This window comes from Petromyzon marinus, chromosome 12 (genome assembly GCF_048934315.1).
Source record: "Petromyzon marinus isolate PM22_M1 ecotype Great Lakes invasive population chromosome 12, UKy_Petmar_22M1.pri1.0, whole genome shotgun sequence".
NCBI lineage: Eukaryota > Metazoa > Chordata > Hyperoartia > Petromyzontiformes > Petromyzontidae > Petromyzon > Petromyzon marinus.
In genome coordinates, this window is record NC_133678.1 from 14836609 (window position 1) to 14851991 (window position 15383).

Sequence of the window (15383 nt, forward strand, 5' to 3'; positions counted from 1 at the left end):
TGAACTTGTTTGTGTTAAAAACTGGCTGTGCGTGTATGGTTTGACAGTGTGTGAAATACATCCGTTACATGCGAGGTATCTCTGAATCAGGGCAGTAAGGTTGGCTTCTGGCATTGTGTATTCCGAATCAATCGTACGCTAGGCAAATCAAGTATATTAAAATAAATTACAAATACCTTCCAAAGCAAGCAAACACTCCTACAGCATACAGCATACTGTACAGTATAACCAAACTTAGCAAAGTTTTTATTATGGACAAAAAAAATACTTTTTTTTTACGGCCCGATGTCAATCCACTGATGGATGAGGGCCTTGTCATTTCTGGGCAAGCTGTGTGTGTTCCTTGTAGCTGTTGGGATGTTGTAACACACAGGGCGCGTGTGATTGAACGTGAACCCTGGCAATGCGGTGATGAAGATTGGCCCTCCCTTGATGATTAAAATCGCTGAGCTGCTGTGTTTCCCCTCCGTTGTCAGGGCTGCGCGTGACATCAACACTCCAGCACCTTTGAACAAAGCACACAGAGACATACAAAAACAAAGATCTCACGCATAGCCTTCACATACTTTTTAGGGCGAGTGCTGTTAGCGAGCACTTATGAAGGCCCCGACGGGGTGGGTGGCCAGCAACACGCCCGACCGCCTTTGTCTCCCCAAAAGTGATGTTTACACATCGCACCAGGTACTCATTTGAGGCTGAGTCGACCTAGGGGACGCCCAGTGCCGGTTCCGATCATTATCGTCACTGGTGTTGGCCCTGAGCGGGAATTGAACTCGCGTCGCCGGGTTCGTAGTGCAGAGCGCTAACCACTGCGACACCGCTCCCCATTACATATATGCACAGGCACATGTAGACACATACTGTACTTATATTCAAACGTGTACACATCTCGCTCATTCATTCACATGCACACTATGTCCATCATCAATATCCGTCTCTCGTTTGATTCTGGGTAAATGTCTGGCGTTCACTGCCAAACTGCAAAATTAAAGGCTGCGCAGTCGAATTTAAAACCCATGACCTCGCTATGAAAGTCAATCATCGTGGCCGAGCCCCAGTGAAAGTGTCTCCCTTCTTCAACGAGTGTCAGGTGGTGCAATTGCCCATTGGTGGCCCTGAGCCAGTGGTGGACATTCCACATCCTCATGACAGGGCCCAGTCTCTTTAAGCCAAGAAAGTCTAAGTATAGGCGCGCCCTGGATTTGGATTTTTCTTAATGTCTTTAATTTACCCGGATGATGGTGTGTGTATACGTTGATAGAGAGAGTAGGTGTGTGTATACGCATGTTTATATGTATTTGTACGTGTGCACACGTGCGTGCATACGTGTGTGTGTGTGCGTCTATGCATAGGCCGAATCAGCCTCAATTGAGTACCGAGTATTAAGTTCCCCCACAACACGTGTCACGCCCTCCACAACACGTGTCAAGTTCCCCCACAACGCGTGTCAAGTCCCCCCACAACACGTGCCAAGTCCCCCCACAACATCGCCACTGGGGAGACAAAGGCGGTCGGGCGTGGCGCTGGCCACCCACCCTCTCGTGTGCCGTGCCGGCCTTCACAAGCGCTCGCTTACAACACTTGCCCGACAGTCTGTTGGAGGCTTTACGGGGTTATCGTTGTCTTTGTGTGTGTGCGCTTGCACTGTTTGGCATGGCCTGACTCGAATGTTGAGCAAACACGATAGCGGCCGCTAAAGGCTCCTTTACCTGCAATATGTGGTGTCTCCTGGCAACCCGGCTGTGTGTGTGTGCGTGAGTGGAACCACAGTGGCTGAGGGCGGTAGCGGCGGGGGGAGGTGGATCGCGCGTGCCGCACGCCTCGAGCCTGCCAGACGCGGCTTCAGCTAATGACCGCCACGCACATCACATCATCGCCGGAGAGAATGTAAACTTCGAAAGCCTTGTCAGGAGCCTTCCCTAAGGTCGACTCAGCCTTAAGTGAGTACCGGTCGTCTCACGCACGCAGTGGAGAGCGGTGCTGAATCTCGCCACGGTGGCGAGATGTTAACTACCTCGCCTGATTTACAGGAGGTCGTGGGTTCGACCCTGACGACCGTGTATTTGGAATTTGGATGTTTCCCTCGTGGCCGCGTGGATTTTTCTCCGAGTCCTCCGGTTTTTATCCACCACATGTAGAATCAAAATGCCTTTGGATTGTTTTGCTGCTCTAAATTGCCACGTGATAATCCACTACTTTGGGCTATAATTTGTGGTAGCCAGGGCGCGTCTAAAAAAGAGCTATATAGCTCAGTGGGTCTTACCTGGTGACATAAAAAAATACTTTTTTAATGTATTTTTACCACTGGGCGCTGATCTCAGAGGTCCTGGTTTTATTCCTGGCTATGCTGCACAACACGCTTTGATGCGTTTCCCTTGAGCGTGATGTGGATTTCTTCACAATCGGAACGTCGCAAGGTGAATTACTGGTTGGGCATCAACTCAGCCCATCATCACCATCATCATTACCGTCATCATCATTACGAGTCGTTAAAATAATCACCGTCTTTAATCTGGAAAGTCAACAGCAGTCTGGACTTCCTGGCTCCTGCCATTGGAATGTGGACTTTCCACCACCGGGCCCAACTTTAGATGGGAGCCACCTCACCTTACCGGACCTCCGATTAGCACGGTTGGCTACGTACGGTGCGAAAGAAGTTCAACGTACGTACGCACACTCCTGTGTGAAGAGGAGACACACTCCAGGCTTTGCTATGTATCATTGGTGCATCATTGTTGTCCTTCATTGTATTGTGGGAAATGTCTATTCCTTTATATGTATTGTGTGTTTGTATGTTATTGCCTGGCTCTGTGGCTCTAGGCCAGGGGCGGGGAATCTTTTTTTCTGCCAAGGGCCATTTGGATATTTATGACATCATTCGCGGGCCATACAAAATTATCAACTTAAAATGAGCCTGTTATATTTAGTCAAACATTTAATTAACTCACCCATAATGTGATGGCTGGAACTGCTTTTCTTTAGTGAGGCGTGTGATGTTAGCTGGTATTGATGATGTTGCTACTCGCAACTGCTTTTCCACGTTTGCTCCTAGATTTATTGAAATTCGAGTCCTGCCTGCGGTTGCCTTGGCATGGCCAGACCAAATGATTTCGAGGGCCTTATACGGCCCGCGGGCCGGACGTTCCCCACCCCTGCTCTAGGGCATGACCACACCCAATATTAAGGATTGTGAGTGTGTTCTGTCTAACAGAAATGTTTCTCAAATTGTTTTGCCACACGGAGCATTCGGCCGATGTAAACATTCCTGCGAACCACACAGCCCCACAAAACACATTCACTTACTTCGAAACACCAGTCATACAAAATTAGCCATATTCCCGGAACATAACGTTCTTTTTTAAAAAATTAAATGCAAGCAAAGTATTCATTCATACCAGAAATAAAAGGTCGTTATTGGCGGATCAACCTGAATTCACATCGCAGCTAACCGCGGACCATCTGGAGGACCGTCAGGGTCCGCTGGTGGTGTGCGGACCCCTTCCTGAGAACCACTGCTTTAGTCTGTCTCTGTGAGCTGGAGGCCTCACCACGGAAGCCTGTGAATCCTCGGGGTCAATTATTCAGTCTCTCTCTCCCATGGATGGGCTGCATACCTCATGGTTGGTAAGTGTGTCCTACCCATGGGAGGCATTTACAATGTAACGCGAGTCCATTCCTCCACGGCGTTGAGCCTTGCTGTGGCTGGGTTCGGATTTTACACAGGGTCAGGCAGTGGCAGGGGGCGCTGTCGTGGTATAACGGATAGCGGCACACCCGACTTGGAATCAAGAGATGGGCCGGTTCGCTCTCCCGGTGCAGCAGTTGAATCATCATCGGTGCAAGTTGGATTTACAGTGAGGGAAAAAGGATTTGATCCCCTGCTGATTTTGTACGTTTGCCCACTGACAAAGAAATGATCAGTCTATAATTTTAATGGTAGGTTTATTTGAACAGTGAGAGACAGAATAACAACAACAAAATCCAGAAAAGCGCATGTTAAAAATGTTATAAATTGATTTGCATTTTAATGAGGGAAATAAGTATTTGACCCCCTCTCAATCAGAAAGATTTCTGGCTCCCAGGTGTCTTTTATACAAGTAACGAGCTGAGATTAGGAGCACACTCTTAAAGGGAGTGCTCCTAATCTCAGTTTGTTACCTGTATAAAAGGCACCTGTCCACAGAAGCAATCAATAAATCAGATTCCAAACTCTCAATTGGTAACACACTACGCCGTGAAGGACTGAAATCCTGCAGCGCCCGCAAGGTCCCCCTGCTCAAGAAAGCACATATACATGCCCGTCTGAAGTTTGCCAATTAACATCTGAATGATTCAGAGGACAACTGGGTGAAAGTGTTGTGGTCAGATGAGACCAAAATGGAGCTCTTTGGCATCAACTCAACTCGCCGTGTTTGGAGGAGGAGGAATGCTGCCTATGACCCCAAGAACACCATCCCCACCGTCAAACATGGAGGAGGAAACATTATGCTTTGGGGGTGTTTTTCTGCTAAGGGGACAGGACAACTTCACCGCATCAAAGGGACGATGGACGGGGCCATGTACCGTCAAATCTTGGGTGAGAACCTCCTTCCCTCAGCCAGGGCATTGAAAATGGGTCGTGGATGGGTATTCCAGCATGACAATGACCCAAAACACACGGCCAAGGTAACAAAGGAGTGGCTCAAGAAGAAGCACATTAAGGTCCTGGAGGGAGCTGAAGGTTCGAGTTGCCAAACGTCAGCCTCGAAACCTCAATGACTTGGAGAAGATCTGCAAAGAGGAGTGGGACAAAATCCCTCCTGAGATGTGTGCAAACCTGGTGACCAACTACAAGAAACGTCTGACCTCTGTGATTGCCAACAGGGGTTTTGCCACCAAGTACTAAGTCATGTTTTGCAGAGGGGTCAAATACTTATTTCCCTCATTAAAATGCCAATCAATTTATAACATTTTTGACATGCATTTTTCTGGATTTTGTTGTTGTTATTCTTTCTCTCAGTCCCTCTCTCCCATGGATGACCATTTCTTTGTCAGTGGGCAAACGTACAAAACCAGCAGGGGATCAAATACTTTTTTCCTTCACTGTAGCTACTATTTTACTAATGCTTTTACTATTATTTTACCAGGTAAGGTCTACTGAGCAATTTTGCTCGTTTCAGAAGCGACCTGGCCACAAATGATAGCTCAATGAAGTGGCTTATCATGTGAACATTTAGAGCAGCCAAATACTGTAAACGCGTTGTGATGTTGAGTCCAAATGTGGAGTGAAAAACCGGAGGACCCGGAGAAAAATCCACGCAACCACGGCGAGAGAGAGAGAGAGACACGCAAACTTAAATTATACAACGGGCACCAGGGTGGGATCGAACCCACGACCTCCTTCATACCAGGCGAGGTAATTCACATCTCCGAGCCACCGCGGCACCCCAGGTCACGTGTGATGGGCCACAGTGCGGGTGACTGTCGCGTCTTCCACGACTTCTGGCGGCCAGTGTGGACGAATCGCGAAGGCCACTTTACCGCAACGAGTGGCCTGAGCAAGGGGGTCGTATCGCCTCCACCGCCACCACCGCCACGCTGCCTGGACTTGCCTTGCGACAGCGCTAAGCACACAGCCCACCCCACGCGCGCGCGCACACAAACGACAACATCGCCGCGCGTAACAACAGCCGGCAGCGGGGCAATGTGAACGGTGCCGTAAGGCTTCGAGGCACCGTGACCCTTCTGCGCTCGCTGCCTGCCATATGCTCAGCGTGTCCCCCCGTCACTAGGGATTAGCGCCGCGTCGTTGGGTTCACTGTTGGGGAGGGAGCTGAGGGTCATTAGGGATGTTGTGCAACTGATTCGTCTGTGAACGTCCATTCCCAAGGGTAACGGTGCAAGCGTTGCATTTTGTTGAGGCTGACAGTGCGAGCGAAAACCGGTGGGGTGAAAATGAGACGAATTAACTACTGCTGAGAATGGTCAAGGCTGGATTTTAGCTGGGTCCGCGACCCAACAAATTCCGACACCCGGCAGAACCGCGCCCAGTCTAGCTCTCGCGATGGCGACGAGTTACTTGCAAACTTCGACGCCAGTCTACCAGCGACCCGGACAATATTTAGTGAGAAATTAAGGCCTGGCAATGATGCAATCGACATGTCCAAAACAACACAATACTGGGGGACTTGACACCTGTTGTGGGGGTACTTGACACGTGTTGTGGAGGGCGTGACACGTGTTGTGGAGGGCGTGACACGTGTTGTGGAGGGCGTGACACGTGTTGTGGGGGCGTGACACGTGTTGTGGTGGAACTTGACACGTGTTGTGGAGGGCGTGACACGTGTTGTGGAGGACGTGACACGTGTTGTGGAGGGTGTGACACGTGTTGTGGGGGTACTTGACACGTGTTGTGGAGGGTGTGACACGTGTTGTGGGGGTACTTGACACGTGTTGTGGAGGGTGTGACACGTGTTGTGGGGGAACTTGACACGTGTTGTGGAGGGCGTGACACGTGTTGTGGGGGCGTGACACGTGTTGTGGGGGAACTTGACACGTGTTGTGGAGGGCGTGACACGTGTTGTGGGGGAACTTGACACGTGTTGTGGAGGGCGTGACACGTGTTGTGGGGGAACTTGACACGTGTTGTGGAGGGCGTGACACGTGTTGTGGGGGCGTGACACGTGTTGTGGGGGAACTTGACACGTATTGTGGAGGGCGTGACACGTGTTGTGGGGGCGTGACACGTGTTGTGGGGGAACTTGACACGTGTTGTGGAGGGTGTGACACGTGTTGTGGGGGTACTTGACACGTGTTGTGGAGGGTGTGACACGTGTTGTGGGGGTACTTGACACGTGTTGTGGAGGGTGTGACACGTGTTGTGGGGGAACTTGACACGTGTTGTGGAGGGTGTGACACGTGTTGTGGGGGAACTTGACACGTGTTGTGGAGGGTGTGACACGTGTTGTGGGGGAACGTGACACGTGTTGTGGAGGGCGTGACACGTGTTGTGGGGGGCGTGACACGTGTTGTGGAGGGCGTGACACGTGTTGTGGAGGGCGTGACACGTGTTGTGGGGGAACTTGACACGTGTTGTGGAGGGCGTGACACGTGTTGTGGGGGAACTTGATACGTGTTGTGGGGGAACTTGACACGTGTTGTGGAGGGCGTGACACGTGTTGTGGAGGGCGTGACACGTGTTGTGGGGGAACTTGACACGTGTTGTGGAGGACGTGACACGTGTTGTGGGGGAACTTGACACGTGTTGTGGAGGGTGTGACACGTGTTGTGGAGGGCGTGACACGTGTTGTGGGGGAACTTGATACGTGTTGTGGGGGAACTTTACACGTGTTGTGGAGGGCGTGACACGTGTTGTGGGGGAACTTGATACGTGTTGTGGGGGAACTTGTCACGTGTTGTGGGGGGCGTGACACGTGTTGTGGGGGAACTTGACACGTGTTGTGGAGGGTGTGACACGTGTTGTGGGGGAACTTGATACCTGTTGTGGAAGGCGTGACACGTGTTGTGGAGGGCGTGACACGTGTTGTGAGGGAACTTGACACGTGTTGTGGAGGGCGTGACACGTGTTGTGGGGGAACTTGACAAGTGTTGTGGAGGGTGTGACACGTGTTGTGGGGGAACTTGATACGTGTTGTGGAAGGCGTGACACGTGTTGTGGGGGGCGTGACACGTGTTGTGGAGGGCGTGACACGTGTTGTGGAGGGCGTGACACGTGTTGTGGAGGGCGTGACACGTGTTGTGGAGGGCGTGACACGTGTTGTGGGGGAACTTGACACGTGCTGTGGAGGGCATGACACGTGTTGTGGGGGAACTTGATACGTGTTGTGGGGGAACTTGACACGTGTTGTGGAGGGCGTGACACGTGTTGTGGGGGAACTTGACACGTGTTGTGGAGGGCGTGACACGTGTTGTGGAGGGCGTGACACGTGTTGTGGGGGAACTTGATACGAGTTGTGGAGGGCGTGACACGTGTTGTGGAGGGCGTGACACGTGTTGTGTGTGGCGTGACACGTGTTGTGGGGGCATGACACGTGTTGTGGGTGGCGTGACACGTGTTGTGGGAGGCGTGACACGTGTTGTGGGTGGCGTGACACGTGTTGTGGGTGGCGTGACACGTGTTGTGGGTGGCGTGACACGTGTTGTGGGAGGCGTGACACGTGTTGTGGGTGGCGTGACACGTGTTGTGGGTGGCGTGACACGTGTTGTGGGGGACTTTACAGGGTCGTGAAGCATCGATAGCAACGAGAGTGCGTGTTCTCAAGAGGAACCTGGGAGGGTCCCTGAGGCTCGCCACCACCGTGAACTCATGGGGTGGCCACTGGGGCACGACCGCTTTACCTGAAGCCAGGCGGTGTCCCGGAACAATTCAGAGCCCGCGAGGACGCGGGCGGGTGACCGTGAGCGTGACACGTGAAGTGGTTTTTCATTGCGGGCTTACAGCGTGCCGTCCAATGAGCACCTCGACCAGTTCGGACTGCAATTGATCACCAGATAATGGGCGCACCCTTTCTTGGCACGGCAGCGCAGGCCCGTGACCGACTGCGCTTGTAATATATCAGGTTATTCGAAAAGGCACTGGTGCTGTGCAATTTCAAATCTAGGTAGAAAACTCACTTCTTTAGAACTGCTTTTTGTGTTTAGTGTTGTTCTTCCCCCCCCCCGCACCTCCGATTAGCACGGTTGGCTACGTACGGTGCGAAAGAAGCTCAACTTACATACATACACACACAGACAAAGGTCATCCGTATATCCTGGTCGGGCAAGTGCTGTTCAGCGATTAGCACCTATGAAAGCCGGGACTACACGCACTCATACACACAGTCGCCCTTTAAGATGCCCTTCTGCGGCCGTCTGGAACGCTCTTGCTTCCGATATAAAGGGGCTCCTGGAGCTCTCCACTTTTAAATAATCCAGATCGGAAACTTATTTCTTTATAACTGCATTTTGTGCTTAGTGCTGTTGTTATCATTCGCCCCCCGCACCTCCGATTAGCACGGTTGGCTACGTACGGTGCGAAAGAAGTTCAACATATACAGCTGAAATCCCTGAAGGTGACCTCGGGTTCACACAGGAGAGGGGACAGCACTCACCCAGCCGCTTTGCCGAATGAGAGCGATGTCCATCGTATGCCAGTCAAACAAACACAGTGCGGTTAAACCTTGCCAAATGCGGCTTTGTCGAATGCGTGTTTCAGCGAAAGCAGCTCAACACGCGTGTAGTGGATTCCAGGACACGGAGACGGCAGAATAGAAGCAGCACTATTTATTTAAACCTTAACAAGGGTTACACTAGAAGGGGTAGCGGCCCCTCCACCCGTATAACTCAGGAACACACCCCAGGCTCTCTAGCCTAAGCTCTAGGCTCCCAGTTCCTCCTGGTAGGGCTCTAAGGGAGGCTATCAGATCCGGCCCTGGTTAGGCACAGATCTCGGCACCCCGCCGACCAGACCGGCCCTTAGAAGGACTCTGACTCTGGGGCTCTGGGGCCGCACCACTGGCTTGCTGTGCCGGCCCTGAAAAGGGCAGCGGTCACAGGAGTTCCAGGGTCTCACCTAGCTGGCCTTCTTTCTTCACTGGTTGCTTCAGCCTCGGGCCCCACACTCTGCCCCGAGCTCCCTGGCTCCCCGCACTTTATACCCACTGGAGCCTTAGCGGACGTTGTTGTAGCCACCAAGGTGTGGGTGAACCACACCTTCCCGTGTCATGTGTTTATTCCCCATAGCACCCCTACATCACCCCCTCCCGTGTAACCCGCAGCCGTCCCGGCTGCAACAATACTCGAACAATAAACACAACAAACCCCCACCCGTGCGTGCCTCATAAGAACGAACACCCCAATAAATAACCCAACCCACCTATACAAAATTACACTATATACACATATACATTGTACCCGCCCCCCCCATCAACGCAGCAAGAAAACTTAACAGTGAACAACAAGAGTAACAAGAACCATTTTTACAACAAGCGGCGCATTTTGGCGCGAGTCCGATTTGCGGGTCCATCGTAGGGGGAGGGTCCGGTCGGCCCGGCAGTGGGCACCGGCTGTGCAGGTGCACCGTCTTCCGTCACCCCGGAAGGGCAAACTCCGTCCCCACCGGGTGGCGCAGGCGCGCTGGAAGCCGTCATTCTTGAGGCGCCTGAAGGTGGAACAGTTAGCGAAGCATCAAGGGCAGGTGACGAAGACGCCGTCCGGGAGTCAGCGGAGACATCACATGCTCGGCCTGTGTAATGTGGTGGAGGGACGCGCGGCGCCACAAACGGCTTCAGACGCGAGGGGTGTACGTACCAGCGGCGTTTCCCCCACTGGATACGAACGCACTGCGGCCGCATAACCTTCACAATAACCACAGGGCCCCTCCAAGGCCGCAACAATTTCGCCGAGGTTGCCAACGGCACCTGAGGGCAGTGCAGCCAGGCTTGATCGCCTGGCTTCCACGCATGTGTGCGTGATTGGCGCGATCGCAACCTCTCGTTGGCCTTCTGCCGAGAGGAAGAGTTTTGGGCCGCTGCCTCCCGCGCCTCGGTCAACCTCAGGATATTAAATTTAACGTGGTCGGCCAATTTCGATTTTCTGCTGGTTTCCGAGACGCGGAGCTGATTCGCAATTGGTGGGTCAACGTCGCGACCGTACATCAAAAAGAACGGCGAGAAGCCGGTTGCCGCGTGAGGAGCCATTCTATAGGCGGCCAAAACCCCCGGAATGTGAAGGTCCCAATCGGTCTGGGAGTCACACACCTGGTGACACAACATAGATGTGAGCGTCCTATGCAGCCGCTCCACCATGCCATCGGTTTGTGGGTGATAGGGGGATGTGCGAATCTTTTTCGTACCAAGAAGCGCACACACCTCGTGCAGAAGGATGCCAGAGAAGTTCTTCCCTTGGTCAGTCAGCAGCCGTTCGGGAGCACCCTTGTCGAGGACATAGCCCTGGACAAAGGCCTCGGCAACGGCTGCTGCTGACTGGTTAGCAAGAGGCCATGCCATAGGCCATCGGGTGAAATATTCCACGCCAACCAGCAGGTACTTGTTACCCCTAGGGGTCGCAGGGAAGGGCCCCAATATATCGAGTGCGACGAGTTCGTTAACCCGAGAGACCGTGATAGATTGTAGCGGTGGGCAGGCGCCTTTCGCTGGTGGTTTTCGTTGGGCGCACTGAGTGCATGCACCCAGGAGGTCATCCACATCCCTTGCCATACCCGGCCAGAAGAAATCCAGCTGGAGCACGGCAAGGGTCTTGTGGGTCCCCAGGTGCAAAAGCCGCTCGTGTGCGGCCCAAACGGCCTTACCCCGCAAAGCGGATGGCACCACAAGCCTGTGACGGCAGGCCCTCCCATCCCAATGCATTAGGAGCCCCTGGAGCAGCCCGTATGAATCAATCCCCGCGACCCCCCGCACGGAACCCCCTGCGCGACGACGCAACGCGAGGAGGGATGCGTCCTCCATCTGGAGGCGCCCCCATTCAGCAACGGACAACCCCAGCAAGGAGTCCGCACCTCCCTCCCCGACAGGACCCTCAGGCAAGGGGTCCTCAGTGGCAGCAGCGAGAACCGGGATATCTAAGGGGGGGCTATCCTCTGGCGGCTTACAACGCCCCGATCCCCTGAGACAAGCGCAATCTGAGGCGGGCGGCAGGCGAGACAGCGCATCCGCATTAGTGTGCCGAGCACCCTTCCGATATGTGGTCGTGAAATCATAATCCTGAAGGATTTCGAGCCATCGGGACAATTGCCCCGAAGGCTGTGTCACCCGCAAGGCATATTGTAATGCCGCATGGTCCGTACGGACAGTGAAATGCCGACCGTACAGGTATGGGCGATACTGTTGCATAAAAAATACAATAGCCAAGAGTTCCCGACGCGTGACGCAGTATCTCTGTTCCGCCGGAGACAAAACCCTACTGCCATAAGCCACGACGCGTTCCACACCACAGATCACCTGTGAGAGCACACCCCCAATGCCCGTATTGCTGGCGTCTGTATCGAGCAGGAAGGGTTCCGAAAAATCGGGGTAGCTCAATGGAGGGGCCCGCACGAGAGCGTCGCGAAGGGAACAAAAAGCGACCTCCTCCTCCTGGCCCCAGTGAAATTTCACTCCCTTCGCCGTCAGAGCGTGTAAGGGCTTAGCAATGGTCGCGAAATCCGCGACGAACCGCCGGTAATAAGACGCAAATCCAATGAAACTCCTGACCTCAGCCACCGAGGTGGGGGTTGGCCAGGAGTTGACACACTGCGTCTTTGCGGGATCGGTGGATATGCCCGAGCGGCTGACGATGTGCCCCAAATAGCGTACGGATTCCCGTAGCAGGTGGCACTTTTGCGGCTTAAATTTCAAATTCGCAGCACGCATTTTGAGGAACACGGCGCGCAAGCGCAAAAGGTGTTCGTCAAATGTCTTGCTGAACACGATGACGTCATCCAGATAGATCAAACAGACGTTCCACTGTAAGCCAGCCAAAACCAGTTCCATAAGGCGCTGAAATGTCGCCGGAGCGGAGTGTAATCCCATAGGTAACCGGTTAAATTGGAATAGGCCGTGTGGTGTGCGAAACGCAGTCTTTGGCTTGGACTCATCATCCAATGGGAGTTGCCAAAATCCGGATAACAAGTCCAACGTAGAAAAAAAACGTGCGCCAGCCAGAGCATCCAGAGATTCGTCCATCCGGGGAAGTGGATACGCGTCGGCCACGGAGATCTTATTAAGGCGGCGAAAATCCACACAGAATCGCAAGGACCCATCGTGCTTTTTGACAAGCACTATGGGTGCTCCCCATGGACTGGTGGAAGGGGCTATAATGTCTGCAGCCAGCATGTCATCCACTGCCAATTTGACATGATCTTTTTCGGCCGGACTTAACCGAAAGGGATTCTGGCGTACCGGGGCATTGTCACCCGTGTCAATGTGGTGACGCAACAATTTCGTGCACCCAATGTCATATTTGTGTTTACTAAAAACATCGGAAAATTCCGTCAGAAGGGTGCGTAGGCCGGCACGCTGGGAGTCGGACAGATCACTCGTGCCCGAACATAGTGTGTCCATCCAACTATCGTCCCCCTCAGAATGCGGTTGAGCCAGAGGATCGGTCCCCACATTACCCATAACCGTGTCTACCACGGGGACCGGTGTCGCGTGCGCGAGCACAGTTCCCTGAGGAACGACGGCCGTCTGTACGCCAACGTTAAGGACGAGGATAAACGGGTCATCGCTCCCCTTAACGAGCGTTTGAGCGGCCACCAGATCCAGCCCGTTTTCCCCAGCCCTCGAGGGCCCTAACAGAATTCCCTGGTCCAGAACACCGGGCACGAAAGGCCGACGCAAGCGAAGGGGCACGAGCATTTGCGCCCCGGGAGGTACACGCACCGTCCGAGTGACGAACGCTTGTATCGACGCGCACGCTGCCCTTGAGGTGACAGGGGAAGGCAGGAATGTTACCCGTCGGCCCGAGGGAAGCTCGATGCAACCCTGATCAATTAGAATTTTAATCGGCATTTTGCCCAAAAAGTCCGTCCCCAACAAGCACGGAACCGCCAGCGAGGACGAGACTAATATCGGCCCGGAGAGTTTGATATCGCCAATGCAAATTTGTGCTCGAATTTGGCCTATGATACCCAGCGAACCCCCGTTCGCTGCGTAACACGGAACGGTGACTGGGAGCAAGGGGCGGCTTTGAACGGGAAGAATATTATAAATCAAGTCTGACACAATGGTCGCCGAAGCTCCCGTATCGACGAGGATACGCACCTCGACCCCGTCAATGCGACCCGCGACCACGGACGAGCCTGCCGACGCAGCAACAATGCGGTGGGCCAATTCCGTCCACTGCCCCGGCCCGAGCACCCTCTCGACCCCGCCGCCACCCAACAACCCAATGGGCGTACCCCGAGGCCCGTACACCGAAACGCGCGAGGTGGGGACAGGTGTGTGCACAGGCCGAGCATGTGGGGTGCCGCGACTTGCCGGGTTGCGATGCGGAGGCCTGTAGGCTGGAGCGCCGTCCGACCGTCCCGGCTGTCGTTGACGAGGCGCCCGGCATTCCGCAGCCACGTGGCCCTTGCGGCCACAGTTGTAGCACGTGATGAGCGCCTTGGGGTGCTCCTGGCGATCCGGTGTGGTCCGAGCCGGCCTCCCTCCGGATCTCCACTCCACCGGGCGACCCGCCGCGAAGACCTCCTCGGAGGGGGGGATGGTCGGCGTCCCAGCGCACACCGCAGCTGCGCCCTTGGGGACGAGAGGTGATCGACGCTGCGCTATCAGGTGCGCGTGGATGTGTCTTGCTGCCCGCAAGGAGCACATGTCCGCGTCGTCCTCTGCGACGATGACGATCTGTAGCTCCTGGGCCAACGCCAGGAGCTTCTCCGTCACCATCGCGTCCACCCCTTCGCCGTCCATCCGCGGGAAAGCCGCTTTTGCGAGGGCCAGGAGAGCCGTGCGATACGCCAGCGGTGGCTCCTTCTGGCCCCTGCACCGCTCGTGGAAGAGTTTGCGGCAGTCCGACGATGGCCCGTAGACTATGGTGAGGACCTGGAGCGCCGACTGTAGCGTAGATCGCGTTGATCTGGGAGCTGTGATGAGCGTAGCAAGGGCGTCATCGTCCAGCATGGCCGGTAGCGCACTCAACGCCTCGTTGTCCGTCCAGCCGGCCATCTCTTGATGAGCGAGAAAGCGGCGTTGAAAGGCCCCCCAGTCGCCGCCGTCTGAAACGAACTCCTTCAACACCGGCAGGCGTTGTTGAAACGATGGCTTCGTCTCTGAGAGGTGCCGCGCGCCATTTCCGGCCTCTCCACCGGTGTCTGTGGGGCTGGGGACACCCATCGGCGGTCGCGCAGGTGATGACGATGCGCCCGCCGATTGGTCCTGACAGCGGGCGTCCGTTGGTGATGACGTCACCACCGCTGATTGGCCCACAGCGTCCACGTGGCGCTGCGACCCTCCAATCGCCGTGGCGGACACTGTCATGGCGGCAAATCCGAAATCTGGTGGCTGTGTTTCGGCGGGAATGGCCGTTGAACGGCGTTCGTCTCTCTGCCGCCTTTGCGCCCGCAGCCCCGCGCGGTTGATTTCCTCCAGCGTGGAAGCCGCGGCATACAGCAGCTCAGCCAGTCGAGAGTGAGCCGCCTGCAACCCGTCCTCCATCGGCGGCCACTCCTCCAGCGGCGGCTGCTGTTGGGGCGTCTGGGACATCCCAGGATCGTCGGCCGCAGCCTCTGGCGCAATCCCAGGCGAGCCGTCCTCCTCCTGGGGTTCCTGTGATCGGTTTGTACTCCTTGTGTCCATTTTAAGACCACTCCTGACACCAGTTGTAGTGGATTCCAGGACACGGAGACGGCAGAATAGAAGCAGCACTATTTATTTAAACCTTAACAAGGGTTACACTAGAAGGGGTAG

General features: G+C 54.6%; 1 protein-coding gene across 2 annotated transcripts in view; it reads left to right on the forward strand.

Moving 5' to 3' along the window:
- Positions 1–702: 702 nt before the first annotated feature.
- The window catches only part of LOC116941500 (centrosome and spindle pole-associated protein 1-like), a 49308-nt gene continuing 34627 nt past the window's right edge, over positions 703–15383 (forward strand). Inside the window, exon 1 of one of the 2 annotated variants that reach the window (XM_076066668.1) lies at positions 703–1940. The gene's annotated coding sequence lies outside the window, so the exon portion shown is untranslated. Of the gene's footprint in view, positions 1941–15157; positions 15252–15383 lie in introns of those variants that run through there. The other variant, XM_076066669.1, reaches the window with a different exon arrangement.